Genomic DNA, 15,288 nt, shown 5'->3' with positions numbered 1-15,288 from the left:
GGGGGGGGGGGGGGGGGGGGGGCATGCAGAAAAGAACCACAGGTTGGATTCTAACCCAGGCCGCTGCCAAAGACTGAACATATGGGTCTTTTCTAATGTAAACTATGGCTGCACATCAATTTCAACAATACAAACTTACACTTTACAGTATGTGGGGGAAGAGACTAAATAGGATTCACATTTAATGTTTGTACTGTAATTTGTTGACAGATCATGTTCTTGTTTGTCGTACAGAAAGAGAAAGAAAGTTTTAGAGCACTGCCTACAACAAAGGGGAAGAATACAAAATGTAAACAGAGGAAACGCCTCTTAGGCAGAACTGTACATGCAGTGATGTATAAGGAATAACAGCGCAGACTTTCTACACCCTTCCACCACGTAGCGTCACTCCTCTTCTTCTTCTTCTCGGCTGTTGACTCTGTTCATTTCCTAGTTGTTCTTCCATTGTCAGAAACTGCAACACTGTGCTGTGTTTTTCAAGTCTGAACTTAGAAAGGTGCCAAAGCGACAGAGAAAAACTGTTAACATGGTGTAAAATGGGTCATTAATAACCTCTAAAGATGCAGTTTCCACTTGACTATCCGTCTGACGACAATTTAGCCTCTTGGGGAAACAGTCTAATATTTCGGGCCTTCCGGTGAAGCCAGTGGAAAGCCAAAACGTCCTATCCCGAGCGGTCATTGATTACAGTCCGATCAGCAACTTAAGACATGATAACAGAGTTGGAGTTGCGAGACAGGGTTTTAAACAGATATTCAAGATTCAAGATTCAAGATTCAAGAAGCTTTATTTATCCCGAGGGAAATTATTGTGCAACAGTTTCGATACAAAGGCGGAAAAGGATCAGAGTAACAATAAGCATAAACATAAATCAAATCAAAATAAAGCTAACGTCAGATAAATCAAGCAATGAACCAAGTGTGACAGAGTGCAACAGACGTCGTGGTTAAGCGTAGGTATATACAATATACAACAATACGCAGCGTGCAGTTTAGCAGCAGATTGAAATAAAATAAGTACAAACTAAATAAGTGAGAAGGAGCGATAAGTTATAAGTGTTAAAAATGTTAAAAATGTAGCAGCATTTCCTACAGAACTAAGTGACAGTGTGGCACAGTGGAGTGCAGCAGCATTTCGTACTTCAGTCAGTTACAGTAAACCACAGTGAAATGTAGCAGCATGTCCTAAAGCACAGTAAGTATATCAGCAGATAGTTACAGTAAACCATTAATAAATAAATAAAGTGATGTAGTGGTGATATAAAGTGACAGTGTCGTATAGCAGCATTACTTACTGAAGTAAGTGACAGTACAACTGAATAAAGTACAACTGAATAAAGTGATGCAGTGATGGTATATAATATCTGCAAATAACTGCAGATAAATAAGAACAAAACGAGAATTAAAAGTTTAATCGTAGTTAGACAATAGACAATGTGTTCTGCCTCTTTTGCTCTCCACACGGACTGTGTACCTGTATGCAGTCCGTGGTTAATTCTACTCGGGTTACCAATGGAAACCAAACTAGTTCCTCAGCCAAAATCTTGTCTTGTTGCCTGTAGAGTCATATACAGAATCTGTTTATTGACTTAGGATAAACTAACACCAATTTTTCACAGGACCCAAATTTTCTGGCTACACCTCTGTATATAACATCATGTAACGTGACAGTATCCATATTCACATTTGAGATTTCTTTTATCTGGAGACACTTCTCATACTGTGGGACACTTGCTGAACATCTGAATCTGCCCTTCTGTTTCTCACTGACGGATTTATTGCTTTATTTACTAGAGTTTAAGATTCTAATTTGAATGCCACTTCACTAAATGCGCAAAATCACCACAAAAGTCTTTTCTACAAGTTCATTAATTTGTTTTTTTGCTGATTTGCAGTTTCTGTCACAACAAAAGGAACAGCATCATAACACTGACTCACTGACTTTACACCTCTTCTCCACTCTTGTTTTATATTAGCACCCCCCCCCCCCACACACACACACACACACAAACACACACACACACACACACACACACAAACACACACACACACACACACACACACAAGAAACACACGCAGCATCAATGACTAGTGATTTTTGGGGCTAAATCTTGTGGGAAAACAGAGATTTCTCTCTCAGCCATCCTCCATTGTTGAGTTTGAACAAACGAAGTGACCACAGCAGCCCGAGTCACACAATGACAGACAGCTTATTCAGCTACTTCATCTGTCGCAGCTCCCCAGGGACCAGGCTCTGATCTTTTCCCAGAGCTCCATCTCTCTCTTTCACTTACTCTTTCTCCCCCTCTTTCTTCCTCTTTCCCTGATTGTCTCTCTCCTCTGACTCTGTTAATATCCACACAACATGACTCTATTAAATTTCTTTTTCCTCTTCTAACATTAATGCGTGCTATATTCTTTATTTAAATGATAGTTTGGGGGGTTATTATTGGAAATCGAAGCACTTAAAAGAGAACACATGCCTCAGCTCCCTTTGAGTCAATGTAAGTGCATTGTTTTTGTTTTTATTTTGTGTATTGTCATCTCTCCCTGGGGGTTAAAGTGGTTGTAAAGACAGAGTCATTCCTTCAGAGACACCAGCTCCCATCAGCGCCTTCTGGTCATCACTGGTGCATCGTGGGAACAGCTTGGCGAGGACAATGATTGGCTAGAACAATGAAGCTGGGGGGGTAACACAAAGGACACGCCCACCGCATGATGGGAAAGAGCAGCGGAGGAAGCAGATGTTGCCACAGAGGACACACAGGAGGGGAGAAAGAGAGAGACAGAGAGAGCAGATGTCTCTCTCTCTCTCTCTCTCTCTCACTCTCTCTCTCTCTGATGACTTGGATTTGTATTCAACTCTTTCACTGCAGGTAAGAAGACACAACAAACCAAACCAGCTGGACGTGTTATCACCAAAACACCCAAGGAAGCCCTGGAAACCCATAGAATCTGTGCTGAGGCAAAATAAGGCTCACTTATTGGGGCCTGACAGCTTACCCAGAAAGTGTATCTTGGTTGTCATGAAATTTGTTATTCTTCTGGTTTCCAACATTTGCCTGGAGGCATATGATGCTTACAATTCAAACACAAGGTGGCCTGTTTTTGTTCCTGTGCTCCTCTGTGAAAGCTGGTCGGACAGACTAATTAAGAAGTCCAGCTCTGTCCTTGGTTTCCCCCTTGATCCAGCAGAGGTGGTGGGTGACAGGAGAGTGATGGCTAAGCTCCCTGATGGACAACGTGTCCCACTTCACTTCACCACAGGTCCTCACTTCCTACTGCAGTCAGGGTTTTCAATCAACACTGCTCCGAGAAGACTGTACAAACAATTTATGTGAATTGATCAATATCAACATTTCCTATGTGCATACTGTGAAAAACGTGTATTCAACCTTTCAGTCTGTTTACATTTATATTTTGCCTTTACCGTTTACTGCATTTTTTTTTACTGTTTACGTTTATTATCATATCATGCTTTTTTTTTACTGATGCCTCTCATTGCATTTTCCCCTTTGCTGCTGTATTACTGTAATGTCCCCTGTTGTGGGACTAATAAAGGATTCTCTTATCTTATCTCAGTAGTGTTGGCTAGTGCCCTGATCAGAGTGCTTTTTGTAGTGGTGGATTCATGTAATTGTTTTCAATGAGAGTGAAGCGTTTTGCACGCAGATTTTGCATTGATGAGCATCACGCGTTATTTGAAGGAGAAGAAACAACTCAGAGCGGAAAAGAAAACATTCCTTTGCTCTGCCGGATCAGGGCTTAATACTGTTTTCTGAAGGAAGCACTGATGTTTGTTTATATTATAACAGTGGAAAGGCTGCATGGTGTAAAAGTCATGAGTCAGACTGAAACTCACAGGAGGAGTCAAAGTGTCTTAAATCACTGTTTACACAACAAGATAGGGAACTCATTTTTTTGTGTCACGTGTGCTTTATTTTTTCCTTGTCAGGCTGCGGCAGCTCTGTCAAACTCAATTTCCTATCTTGAGCTCATGCACAATGCAATGGCTTGGATAGTAACTGATCAAGTGGACTGTAAAAAATTTCCAATCTTTAATTTCCGTGTAATTTCTGCTGCTTATCAATAAAATTTGTCCAAATTGTGACACCAAATGTCAGTCATTTCCGTTTACAGCTTTCTATTCATTTCTTTGTTTTTTAACAGGGACAATAGAGAAAATAGAAAATGATTGACTGTCCAAAGTTAACATGGCTACATTTTATCGGCAGGCAAATCCACAATGAAGTTATGGAATCAAATAGGATTCAGGATAGAAAATCAACATTACATGATACAAAACAAGTTTGGTACTTTATGGTTAATGGCCACATGATGGGTTATGTTTCATCCATGATTTCAGTTGTAGTTAAAAACTTAGAAAGTAGAGTAATGTCCAAATGTTTGTAGCTCTAATGCAGAAAACTGACTGGCCAGATTCAGTGGGCCTGTGCTGTAATGCACAGCTGTCTCTGGTAGATGCTGTTGTTTGTCTGATGTTATCTGACCATAGTGAAGCAAACTAGTGGGTCATTTTGTATATCAAGCAGGAGTCTGCAAGGTTGATCCATTTAAAATATACTTATTTTGTATCTTATTGCAGTTTTTTCATCAATGTCTTTTGGTATGTGCTCCTTGCTTTTATACTTTCCTCATTTTTTTTTGATGATTCTTGTTGTTGCGACAGTCAGTGCTTATACTCCCAAATATAGGGGTTATTTGGTTTCTTCATTGTCTGCAACAAAGCTCGCTGTTTTGCCTTTACGCACCACACTTTACACAATGTATTCAGTTCATGTGAATACAGTCCCCTCAATGTGGCCTTTCATGATGGGTAGACAAATTAGGCAACAAATTCACACCATAATACCGGTGCCAATACTGCCAATTCATCCCACCCAGACAAAAACAGCTGATGGGAACAAATGTCTCAGTGTTCACTGGCGGAGCCACAAGGGAACAGTCATCACTTAAAGTAAAACGCAATTGAGACATCACTAGGTTGCCAGATTCGATAGACAAACATTTGGGTTGCCAGGTCTGATCCGCTGAGACGAGAGGTGTGGTCGAGACCTAATAAAGTGTGCTCTGGGATGTTTCTGTGATTAGGCGCTGTGTCTGTGTGTGTATGGTCTTTGTTTTCATCTGTGTGGTTGTATGTGTGGGAATGGACCCTGGTCTGACTTGTTGATTAATGGCAGTGTGTGTATGTGTGAAAACGCTCCTGGCCCTGTTTCCATGCTAATGAGGAGCAGCAGATGGGCGAGAAGAGGCTGGACCAACAATGAACAAATGCACCAGCAGCCATACAATTAAAAAAAAAAAAAACAGAGCCTCCTGTAGGGTGTGTTTCATTCTGAAATTATGACTTTTCCTCTTGTTGTGTGGAGCCTGTAAACGGTGAATACAGTCCGCTCCTGCATGTGACCCAAGGCCAGCACACTTAACTGTTAAGTGAAGTATACATCAGCCTTTTGACATTAAATCAATGTCATGTCTTGGCTTATGCAGTCTTGATAAAAACAAGTTAATTTCCCTGTTTACATGCACGCATATTTGTTTTCTATATGCAACATTAAAACAATAGTTTGGCTTGGTCCCAAATTCACACAAAGTTTCTCCATAGAAGTTGGGTGTTCAGTGTTGTTTGGATTAATGATTACCTTACAACATATTCAAACAAAAAGTATACTGTCACACAGCAAGTGACTGTGCATTAGTTGTATTCAGAAATAAAGAGGGGAAAAGTGTGACTAATGGCCACGGTACGGTCTTCAAGAAGACGGGAATTATTTTATTTGATTAACCTTTATTTATACAGGTAAAATCTCATTGAGACCCAGGGTCTCATTTGCAAGAGAGACCTGTTCAGGTCGGCAACAGCAAAACACAAAGTTACAGACTAACTGAACATACAGGAGACACAACTCAGAACACAAACAGTAAAATATTACAGTACAAACTGCAAAGGGCAAAGAACAAGTTTAGTTCAAGTTGAGTTATGTACAAGTGCAGACCCCCACAGACTCTCTCAACAGCCTTCCTACGAGCAGTTTGAAGTCCCCTAAAGTAACAAAGCTGGACAGCTTCAGCCTCAGTTGGAGCTGGTTCCAGGTCGCAGGCGCGGCGTAGGAAAATGCCTCCTTGCCAAGCTCAGTACGGACTGACGGGATGGCAAACGAGATGAAGTCCAGGGACCGGAGGCTGCGATCAGACTGATTCCGTACCAGATACATTGAAAAATAAGAGGGGAGCAGTCCGATAATGGATTTATTGATAAGTAAATACCAGTGAGTGGTTCTGCGCATGGATGGTGAAGACCAGTTTGTGAGAGAGTACAGTGTACAGTGATGTGTGAGGGGTTTACAGCCAAGTAGGAATGAACTGTTTCAGTCAAGGTTTAAACCTTCTCTGTGCAGAATGATGTTAGGCTGCTGTCAAAGTCGTCTGCTGATGGAAAATAAATTCTCTGAGCTTTCCATAAATCTGAGTTTAACACATGTACGTGCATGCTGTTGTGATATCACAAGTAGTTTGGAAGCCAGTCACGGCCCAGTATCCAAATCAAACAAGTGTTACATGGAAGCTTGAAACCTCTAGTGGACATACACAGAGAATGGACTTTAAGTCGAAGCTGTGTCTTGTGATTTATAGTATATGCTCAAAACATGTCTGTTTGGATCTTTAATGAAATCACAATTGGGATGACAAGCAACAGATGCCATTAGCTGTGTTTAATTTGGATTGTACATCTCCTTGTGTCTCTATTTGTCAGGATACAGGATACTCAACTAACCCAAGGCCACGTTCACATTAGAATAACTACATTTACAAACACATTTTTTCCAGTTTGACTGTATGCACCTCAGTGTGGATGTAGACTGAACTAAGACATTGTTGCTGAGCCCTCACCTTATCCCCAAAGATGACAGTGAGGCAGAGCAATACAGTTTCCTGTCGGTGCCTGCACTTCAGCTGAGATTCAAAATTTGTTTAGCGTTTTGTGTGGTGACAATAACAGAGGCAATGTGTCAAAGTCTGTGTGTTTGTGTGTGTGTGTGTGTGTGTGTGTGTGTGTGTGTGTGTGTGTGTGTGTGTGTGTATGTGTGTGTGTGTGTGTGTGTATGTGTGCATGTGCAGCCCTGTGTGGCAGTGCAACCTTTTAGACATACACAACCCCCCCCCCCCCCCCCCCTTAAGGCCAGATAATACTGCCGCTGATTAGAAACAGGACAGAGTGTGTGTGTGTGTGTGTGTGTGTGTGTGTGTGTGTGTGTGTGTGTGTGTGTGTGTGTGTGTGTGTGTGTGTGTGTGTCTGTGTGTGTGTGTCTGTGTGTGTCTGTGTGTGTCTGTGTTTGTGTCTGTGTGTTTTAACACCACAGGAAATCATGCCTGTTTTCCTGTCAAGGACCTAATTTTTCATTTCATCTTTGTCTTTCAGTGTCTTTTCTAATTCTCTTTCTCGTCTAAACAGGCGTTGCTCAAACGCTGTGGACAGCCTCTCTGTGCAGCATCCCAAGTGACGTTAATTACTTGAAATTGTGTTCAGGTGTCCAATCCCCCCTTATGAAGTTGCAGCCAGCTTGTCCCCTCGAAAAAAAAGGGGGAAAGCATAAGGTTCAATATGAATGACTGCCCTACACAACAAACATACTTTAGCTAATGGAGAGGACTGCTAACAAGCAACAAAGACTAATGCCCCTGAGTCAAAGGAAAACAAATCTCACAGTGTCATTAAATGTGTGTGTGTGCGTGTGTGTGTGTGTGTGTGTGTGTGTGTGTGTGTGTGTGTGTGTGTGTGTGTGTGTGTGTGTGTGTGATAGAGAGACTCCTGAGGAATGCTCTTAGTGCTGTTGTAGTAGCTACGAACAGGAAATGGATTCCCAGAGACAGGAAGTAACTTCGTGGAGAGAGGAAGTGTTTGCCAGCATCCGCCCTCTGTCTGCTGAATGGGGAAGGAAGGAGAGAGGGGGGACGAAGGGTGGGGTGGAGGGGAATGAAATAGAGATCTGTTTAAGGAAGAAGAGAAAGGGAGCAAGGCAGGGTGTTAATAGGAGTTAGGGAGAGCCAGATGACGTCCGATCTGCCCTAAAAACAACATTTCAAGTGTTGCTTCTCTCTACGGCTCAGATATTCACATCCTGCTGCTCTACGAGGTTCTGTCACATGTTGTAATACAATAAAAACATGTTGTCTGCGGTGATTTGAAAAGACTGAATTATAGGACAAAAGGACACCCTCCAGGATTACAATGCACAACATAAACATACAAACCTACAAAGCAGAGGTCAAGCATAAGACTAAGGAGGAAACGTGTTGTTGTAGTAGGCACACCATATTGCTAAAAGTATGCAGACAAACCTGTCCAAATACTTGCTCAGTTAGCAAGTGCTTCCAATTTTGTGGCACCAGTTTTGGGAAAGCCCTTTGTTGTCATGTTAAAGTGTAAAAATTTGGCTCAATGGTCTTTTTCAGCATGAAAATGCATCAAATACGCCACGGGGTTAACACTGAGTAGCTTGTGGTTAGCGAACCCGGAGTTTATTAAAAAATACCTTCCTTGAACTGAACTCTAGTGCATTCGGTAATCGACTTGTATGGACTACCTGTCAACATGGACCTATTGGTAAGGAACAGACCCATAAAGCAGTCTTTTTTTTAATAAACTCTGGCTTCACTAACTATGTTGTTGGTGCTTTGTTTTATGTGTAGGGACCCTAATCATGCTACTGCAGAGGTTTGGTGTTATTTTGAGCAGTATTAATGGATAACAAATGCAGTTTTGGATGCGCTCAGTGCACCGCCCTGAGCCACTCAGAGTTAACCCTTAGGGGCTGTCAGCGCCTCTCCAGGCATTCTTTGTACGTGGTTGATCAACGAAAAAAACTGTCTTGATGGCTTATTTGATGTATTTTCATGCTGAAAAAGACCATTGGGTCCATTTTAGCTAGACTTACACTTTAAGTCAAGTCAATTTCATAGTGCAATATCAAAAATTTGTACAGCATTATACTGTATATATATACCCTCGATTTGAATAAGGACAAACTCACTTCAACATGAAGAATAGAAGATATCTCAGGAAGAGCAACAGAGGAGGGATAGACATGCATGAAAAAACTGTTTCTCCTTGGCTTATAAACAAAAAAAGCCCAAAAATTGATAAAAAATATAATCAAAATAATCAATTTATAAAACCTTGACCAATATAAATCAGATCAAGTGTGTTGCAGTGTTGTGCCACAACCTACTGAGAATTCCTAAACATATATTCAACGTTTTGATAAACTATATTCATAATCTTCCAGTCAGTAAATAAGTTAATATGGGAACTAAAAAGGAAAGGATCATCATCATCAAGGAGCATCATGGTGAAAGAAAATGCGGCACAATAATCGTTTTATCTCGATCATCTCATAATAGTTAGAAGCTAACATCATAATATAAAAGGAATCGCCCAGCCACATTCTTGAGTTACAGCACTGTGAACTACAGTTGCTGATGAAAAGATGTCCAGGTCACCTCCTCCCTCTCTCACTCCACAGTGAACTCGGCCTCCACACAGTAGCTGCTGCATGTGTGGAGGCTTTAACATGTTCCTGCGCTCCTCACACTCTTAAAAACTCCCCAGAGAGCGATCGTTTGAGGTGAAAGGTCAACGGTCAGCACTGTGTGTTCCTGTATGCATGCCTGTCTTGGTAAGTAACTGAGGAAGTTTTCAGAGTTCAAAGCAGGAGCAACACACACACACACACACACACACACACACACACACACACACGCACAGTCAAACTTTGCCACATTGCCTCTGTTATTGTCACCATCGTGACTTCTCTGGACTCATTCCTAACTGTCACTCCGTCTCTAAAGACAAGGAAACTCTGACTCTGACGGGGTGGAGGCCTGTGGAGCTAAGGCCAAAGATTATACAAGACTGGAACTTAAAGTTTGTATTTCACTGTTAACAGCTGACTAACACAAACTCAGTCAGCCAATGAGTCAAAAAGGAATTTTTGAACTAAGATGAAAGTAAGAAAAAAGACAGATGAGGGGGAAAGGAGGGTAAGCAGCTCTCTGTTGAGGCATGTTGTTGTGAGGAAGAAAGTTTAATGTAGCGTGTGTGTGTGTGTGTGTGTGTGTGTGTGTGTGTGTAGATGGCACTCGATGGACAGATGGTCCTTTGTGACTCCTGACACCTGCCAGCTGCTGTTCTGCTCGTCTTCACCTCGTTTTCCGTCTCCCCTCACCTCTTTCCTCTTCTTTTATTCTCTTTTCCTTTCCTGCTTTATTCTACCTGTCTTTCTTTCTTTCTTTCTTTAAAAGTAGTAATACCACAGTGTAGAAATACTGTTTCAATGTAAAGTCCTGCATTCAAAATGTTACTTAAGTAAAAGTAAGCAAAAGCATTAGCCTCAAAATGTATTTAAAGTACAAAATAAAAAAAGAATAATCATGCAGAAGGGTCTGTTTCAGAATATTATATGATTAGAAATAATTTATTGATAGATTAATGTAAATATCACTTTAATGTTGCAGCTGGTAAAGGTTGGGCTACTTTTAATAACTTTGTATACTGCCTTGTATCTTAAAACAATATGCTATTTGTTGATAATAATTTGTATTAATAATCTGAAAGTAAAGTAACTAAAGTGACCAAATAAATGCAGTGGAGTAAAAAGTACAATATTTCCTCTGAAATGTAGAGGAGCAGAAGTATAAAGTAGATTAAAATGGACCTCCTCAATTAGGCCAAAAATACCTCATAAGCACGGGTGCAGATCTGATCATGTAGGATCTGCACCCCTGCTCTAAAGTGTACTTAAGCTCAGTACTTGAGTAAATGTACTTAGTTAGTTTCTAACACTGCTTTTAGTACTTATTCACTGAAAAGACATTCAGAAGATCAGATGAACTAGGGGGGAGGAGGTGTGCTGTATTCAGGTGTTACAGGACAAATTCATATGTACACTTATATTCACATAGTATTGTCTGAATGAATGTGAACGTTTTTTTAAAATTACAATATTTAGGATAGTAGTAGTAGCAGTAGATGTCGATGGCACAGCCACGGCCTCTTTACAGAGCCGCCAGACTCCATTAACCAAAACAGTGATTTTCCTCGCAGAGCATGGGAGATGCTGGTCCACCGCTGCCTCTGTTGGTTGGTTTGTTTGTGTTATCGTGTGACTTTGGTGTTTTAAAGACTTAGGAACTTACAAAACGTTTGCAAAAATTGCCCCTGTTCACAGAATTTCCTGGATCCTTGTCTGTCCTCCTCCCTGCGTTTCCAAACTGGGTCAATCGCCCTCTACTGTAGGTAACACACTGACTAAGGATAAGTACCTCATACAACCAAACTTAAAAAAAAAACTATCCCTTTCAGGTATTTATCTGTAGTATAGTGTTCAATAAAATAAAGAGTGGGACAACCTGTAAGCTGTAGACGCTGGAGACACAGCAATGGTTAGCTTGAGTGCAACCACAAGGTTTCAGGTTCAGATTCCTCAACAGTCGTCTCTCAACATCTACCACCCAGGTGCTGTTGAGCAAGGCATCATTGAACCACTTAGAAAGGCCACAGTGTCTGAAAGCAGAATCATTTGTTGTTGATGTTTTCAACAACCAAAACAGATGTTTCTTTCTCTTCAAACGGTGGTCTGTTGCTACATTGTGAACGTTGAATGGCGTCTGACCTGTTTTTGAGGATCACAACTTGCTGGCTCAGTCAATTTCTTTTCTCATGTTTGTTCTGTAAACAACAAACAATGCCACCAAAACAGCACAAAGCTGCTGGCTGATGTGACCTCCTGCACGTGCCCAGTAAGAGCGTATGCGAAAAAGTCAGGAGTGTTAAAGTGCAAACGGTTCTTAAAAGGTCAGAAAACACAATGTGGAATGTATTGTGGCCATGGATAAAGTTGCAATGTGCACATTTTCACATATGCAAAGATCTTGCTTCACTTTATTTATCTTGACTGACAGGTCTGGTGGAGGAGACTCCTGCAGCACAGAGGCAGCGATGCATTTTATAGTTCAAGCAACAGTAAAAGTGCCTCACTTTGAATAAACATGCTACATCGAGCAACATTGAGCAATCACAACGGAAAAGAACAGAATCTAAAGAAACTGACGTGAAAGCAATCTCAAGAAAAGGGCGTCAGAATAATACGACGAAACAAGAGACCCCAGGGACATAAACAGCAGGGGGAAAAAACACCACGATTATCGTGCATCTTTTGACATGTTGAATGTGCAAATTCGATGAAGGGGCAAAACAAAGAAAAGAAAAAGTAAATTTATAGGTTTTTAAGCTCAGCTGACATGGAAAGGTTGATAAAGATGTGCAGAAATGTGGTTCTAGGTCACTTTGACATCATAGCTTCTGCTTCTTCTGGTTTTATTACTGGTAACATAGACAACACTCTGGGTTAAAAGCAACAATGATAAGTCATTATTTAGCTACAAGGTTACAAGCCCTCAGGACCTGATTCACATAAGAGTGGCTGATTGGAAAAAATACTGTTGTTCAATGTTGGAAACATGATGACCACACACACATTATCAAAATAAAAGCCTCTTTAAGATTTCAGAGGTAGAAAAGGGAGTATTTGGCGTCTGTTATTGTTTGCTCCACTAAATGTTAGTGAGTACATGCGATCGCTCACAGCTGTTTGAGTCGAGGATATTTTCTTTCCCTCCTAGCCGGTGACGTCACAGGGATCTACAGTTTGAGGAAATGTTTGAAATGGGAAAAGAGGGTCTGCTGCTTTGTGTTGGTTTCCCTGCTGGGTGACACGTGGGTTTAAAAAGTCAGAGTGAATTCTTTCAGACTCACTCTCACAGCCTGAGAAAACAATCCTGTCACCCTCACCTCCTCTCTCCTCCGTCTCTATGTGGGACAGTCAGTCAGTGAGGACAGCTGCCTGGCTGAGAGTGGATGTATATCGTGTATGTGTAGGTATCTGTGTGTGTTGCTCTCTTTGTGTGTGTGTGTGTGTGTGTGTGTGTGTGTGTGTGTGTGTGTGTGTGTGTGTGTGTGTGTGTGTGTGTGTGTGTGTGTGTGTGTGTGTGTGTGTGTGTGTGTGTGTGTGTGTGTGTGTGTGTGTGTGTGTGTGTGTGTGTGTGTGTGTGTGTGTGATCCTAAGAGGTCAGAGGTCAAGCTGTGGTTCAGAGAAAGCCACGTTGTTCCCCTCCCAACAGGAAGGGAGGGCACTGTCCATATGCTGTCTTCACTCACACACACACACACACACACACACACACACACACACACACACACACACACACACACACACACACACACACACACACACACACACACACACACACACATATAGATTCACACGCTCACACAGGGTACAGATTGGTACAGTCATAAATTCCAGGAGGTACACACACACACACACACACACACACACACACACACACACACACACACACACTTATGTAGCCATACAGATCTAGTCATTCTCACACATGGAGACACATTGATACACACGTATGAACTGCTTCACACCACTCAAATGTCACCACGTGCACAAAAACACACAGCAGCTCACACTGTGGCGACACCATGCTCGTTAAATCTGAAAAAACCTTTTGAGTGTCACTCCACATTCAGTGAAATGCTTTAAAGCTCTATGTGGTCTCTGTGGAGTTTCTGACCGCTAGAAGTGCTGTGGGGCTAATTTTATACCAGTGGGTCCAATTGTCCTTTTTCTTTTTTAAATCACTGTTGTTTCCACTTCTGTTTGTACTTTTGTTTGTAGTGTGCCTGTACGGGCCGTCCACACCAACAACTATTGCTGCATTCAATTTACCTCAGAACTCAGAACTAGGAATGATGTCCCACCCAAGTTTCCAGTTACAAAGTTGGAAAAACATGATATTTAATGGATTAGCCAGATTAGCTATTGTTAACAATACCAGCTGATAACAATGTATTAAGCTGTATTATGCTCCAAAGATGAAACATGGACAGTGCTGTGTGTAAGATTCTTTGATGAGATTCAAATAAGACAGAAGTGAGGATTAACTGTGTATTCCTTCAGCTTTGAAGTGTAGCTCCGATTACCCAATGCACTGGAGTTTGGATCAATACTTTTGTCCTTGAACTGAATTCCAGTGCATTCGGTAATCGACTAGTTTAGGCTGCCTGTCAGTATGCATGTAGTCGGCTGCTAAGGCTTGTAGCACTGTAAAAGTCTTTTTTAATAAACTCCGGGTTCTAACTACTTTGTTGATGGTTTGTTTTATGTGCAGGGACTTTGATCATGCTACTGCAGAGGTTTGGTGCTTTGATTTGAGCAGTATTAGTGGCCCCAAGTATTAGTAGCCCCAAGCTACTCAGTGTTCGTCTGGGTGCTGGAGACTCTCTGGGATTTCTCTGTTAATAGGTGATCAACAAAAAAATGGCTCATTTAGTGTATATTCATGCCGAAAAATATCGTTGGGTCCAATTTTCGCCGGAGTAACACTTCCACGCCATGTTGGATTGTGATGCCGTTGCTCCGAAAGACCTCCAACTGGGAATTCAGATATTCCGATTTCCAAATTCAACTGGCACAGCGCGTTGTTGTGCTTCCTAAATCCCATCAAATCTGCTTACATAAAGAGGTAGTCAGAAACGGCATACAGCATTTATGAAGCACTAATATGAATAGTAAGACTAAGATAAGAGTTAAAAAGTAGTCGCTGCTGTTTATCTTTCAGCAACACGGAGTAGAGAGACAGAGATGGTGTTGAATTTAATACTTTATTACACTATATTATATTATAATATTATTATTTAGCTTTAGGATTCATTTTAAAGTGTTATTAATTGTTTTGGTCTGGCTCCTCTATATCTGACTGAACTCATACTACTACTCATATAAATCCGTAATCCAGCCAGAGCTCTACGGTCATCCAGTGGGTTGTTACTGGAAGTACCTAGATCAAAACTGAAGACCAAGGGTGATGGTGCCTCTCTGTGGCTGCTCCCAAACTCTGGAACATCTTGCCATTACATGTTGGACATGCAAGATCCATGGAGAGGTTTAGGTGTGCTTTAAAAACACATTTTTTTCTCATTGGCCTTCAGATCCACAGGGACATCTAATACAGCCTTGTTTTTTGTTTAAAATGTCTATGTGCATTTAACATAATATTTGCACTGTTGTTTATGACTACTGTAGCCGTGCATATATGTGTATGTATGTGCACATGTTTGTATATGTGCAGGCGCTGCATGCATGTGTGCGTGAGTATGTGTGATGATATGCATGTTTTCCTGTTTCATGCGTTC

This window comes from Echiichthys vipera (genome assembly GCF_963691815.1).
Source record: "Echiichthys vipera genome assembly, chromosome: 1".
Lineage (NCBI taxonomy): Eukaryota > Metazoa > Chordata > Actinopteri > Perciformes > Trachinidae > Echiichthys > Echiichthys vipera.
The sequence above is the reverse complement of the archived record's forward strand: the minus strand, read 5'-3'. Positions refer to the sequence as shown.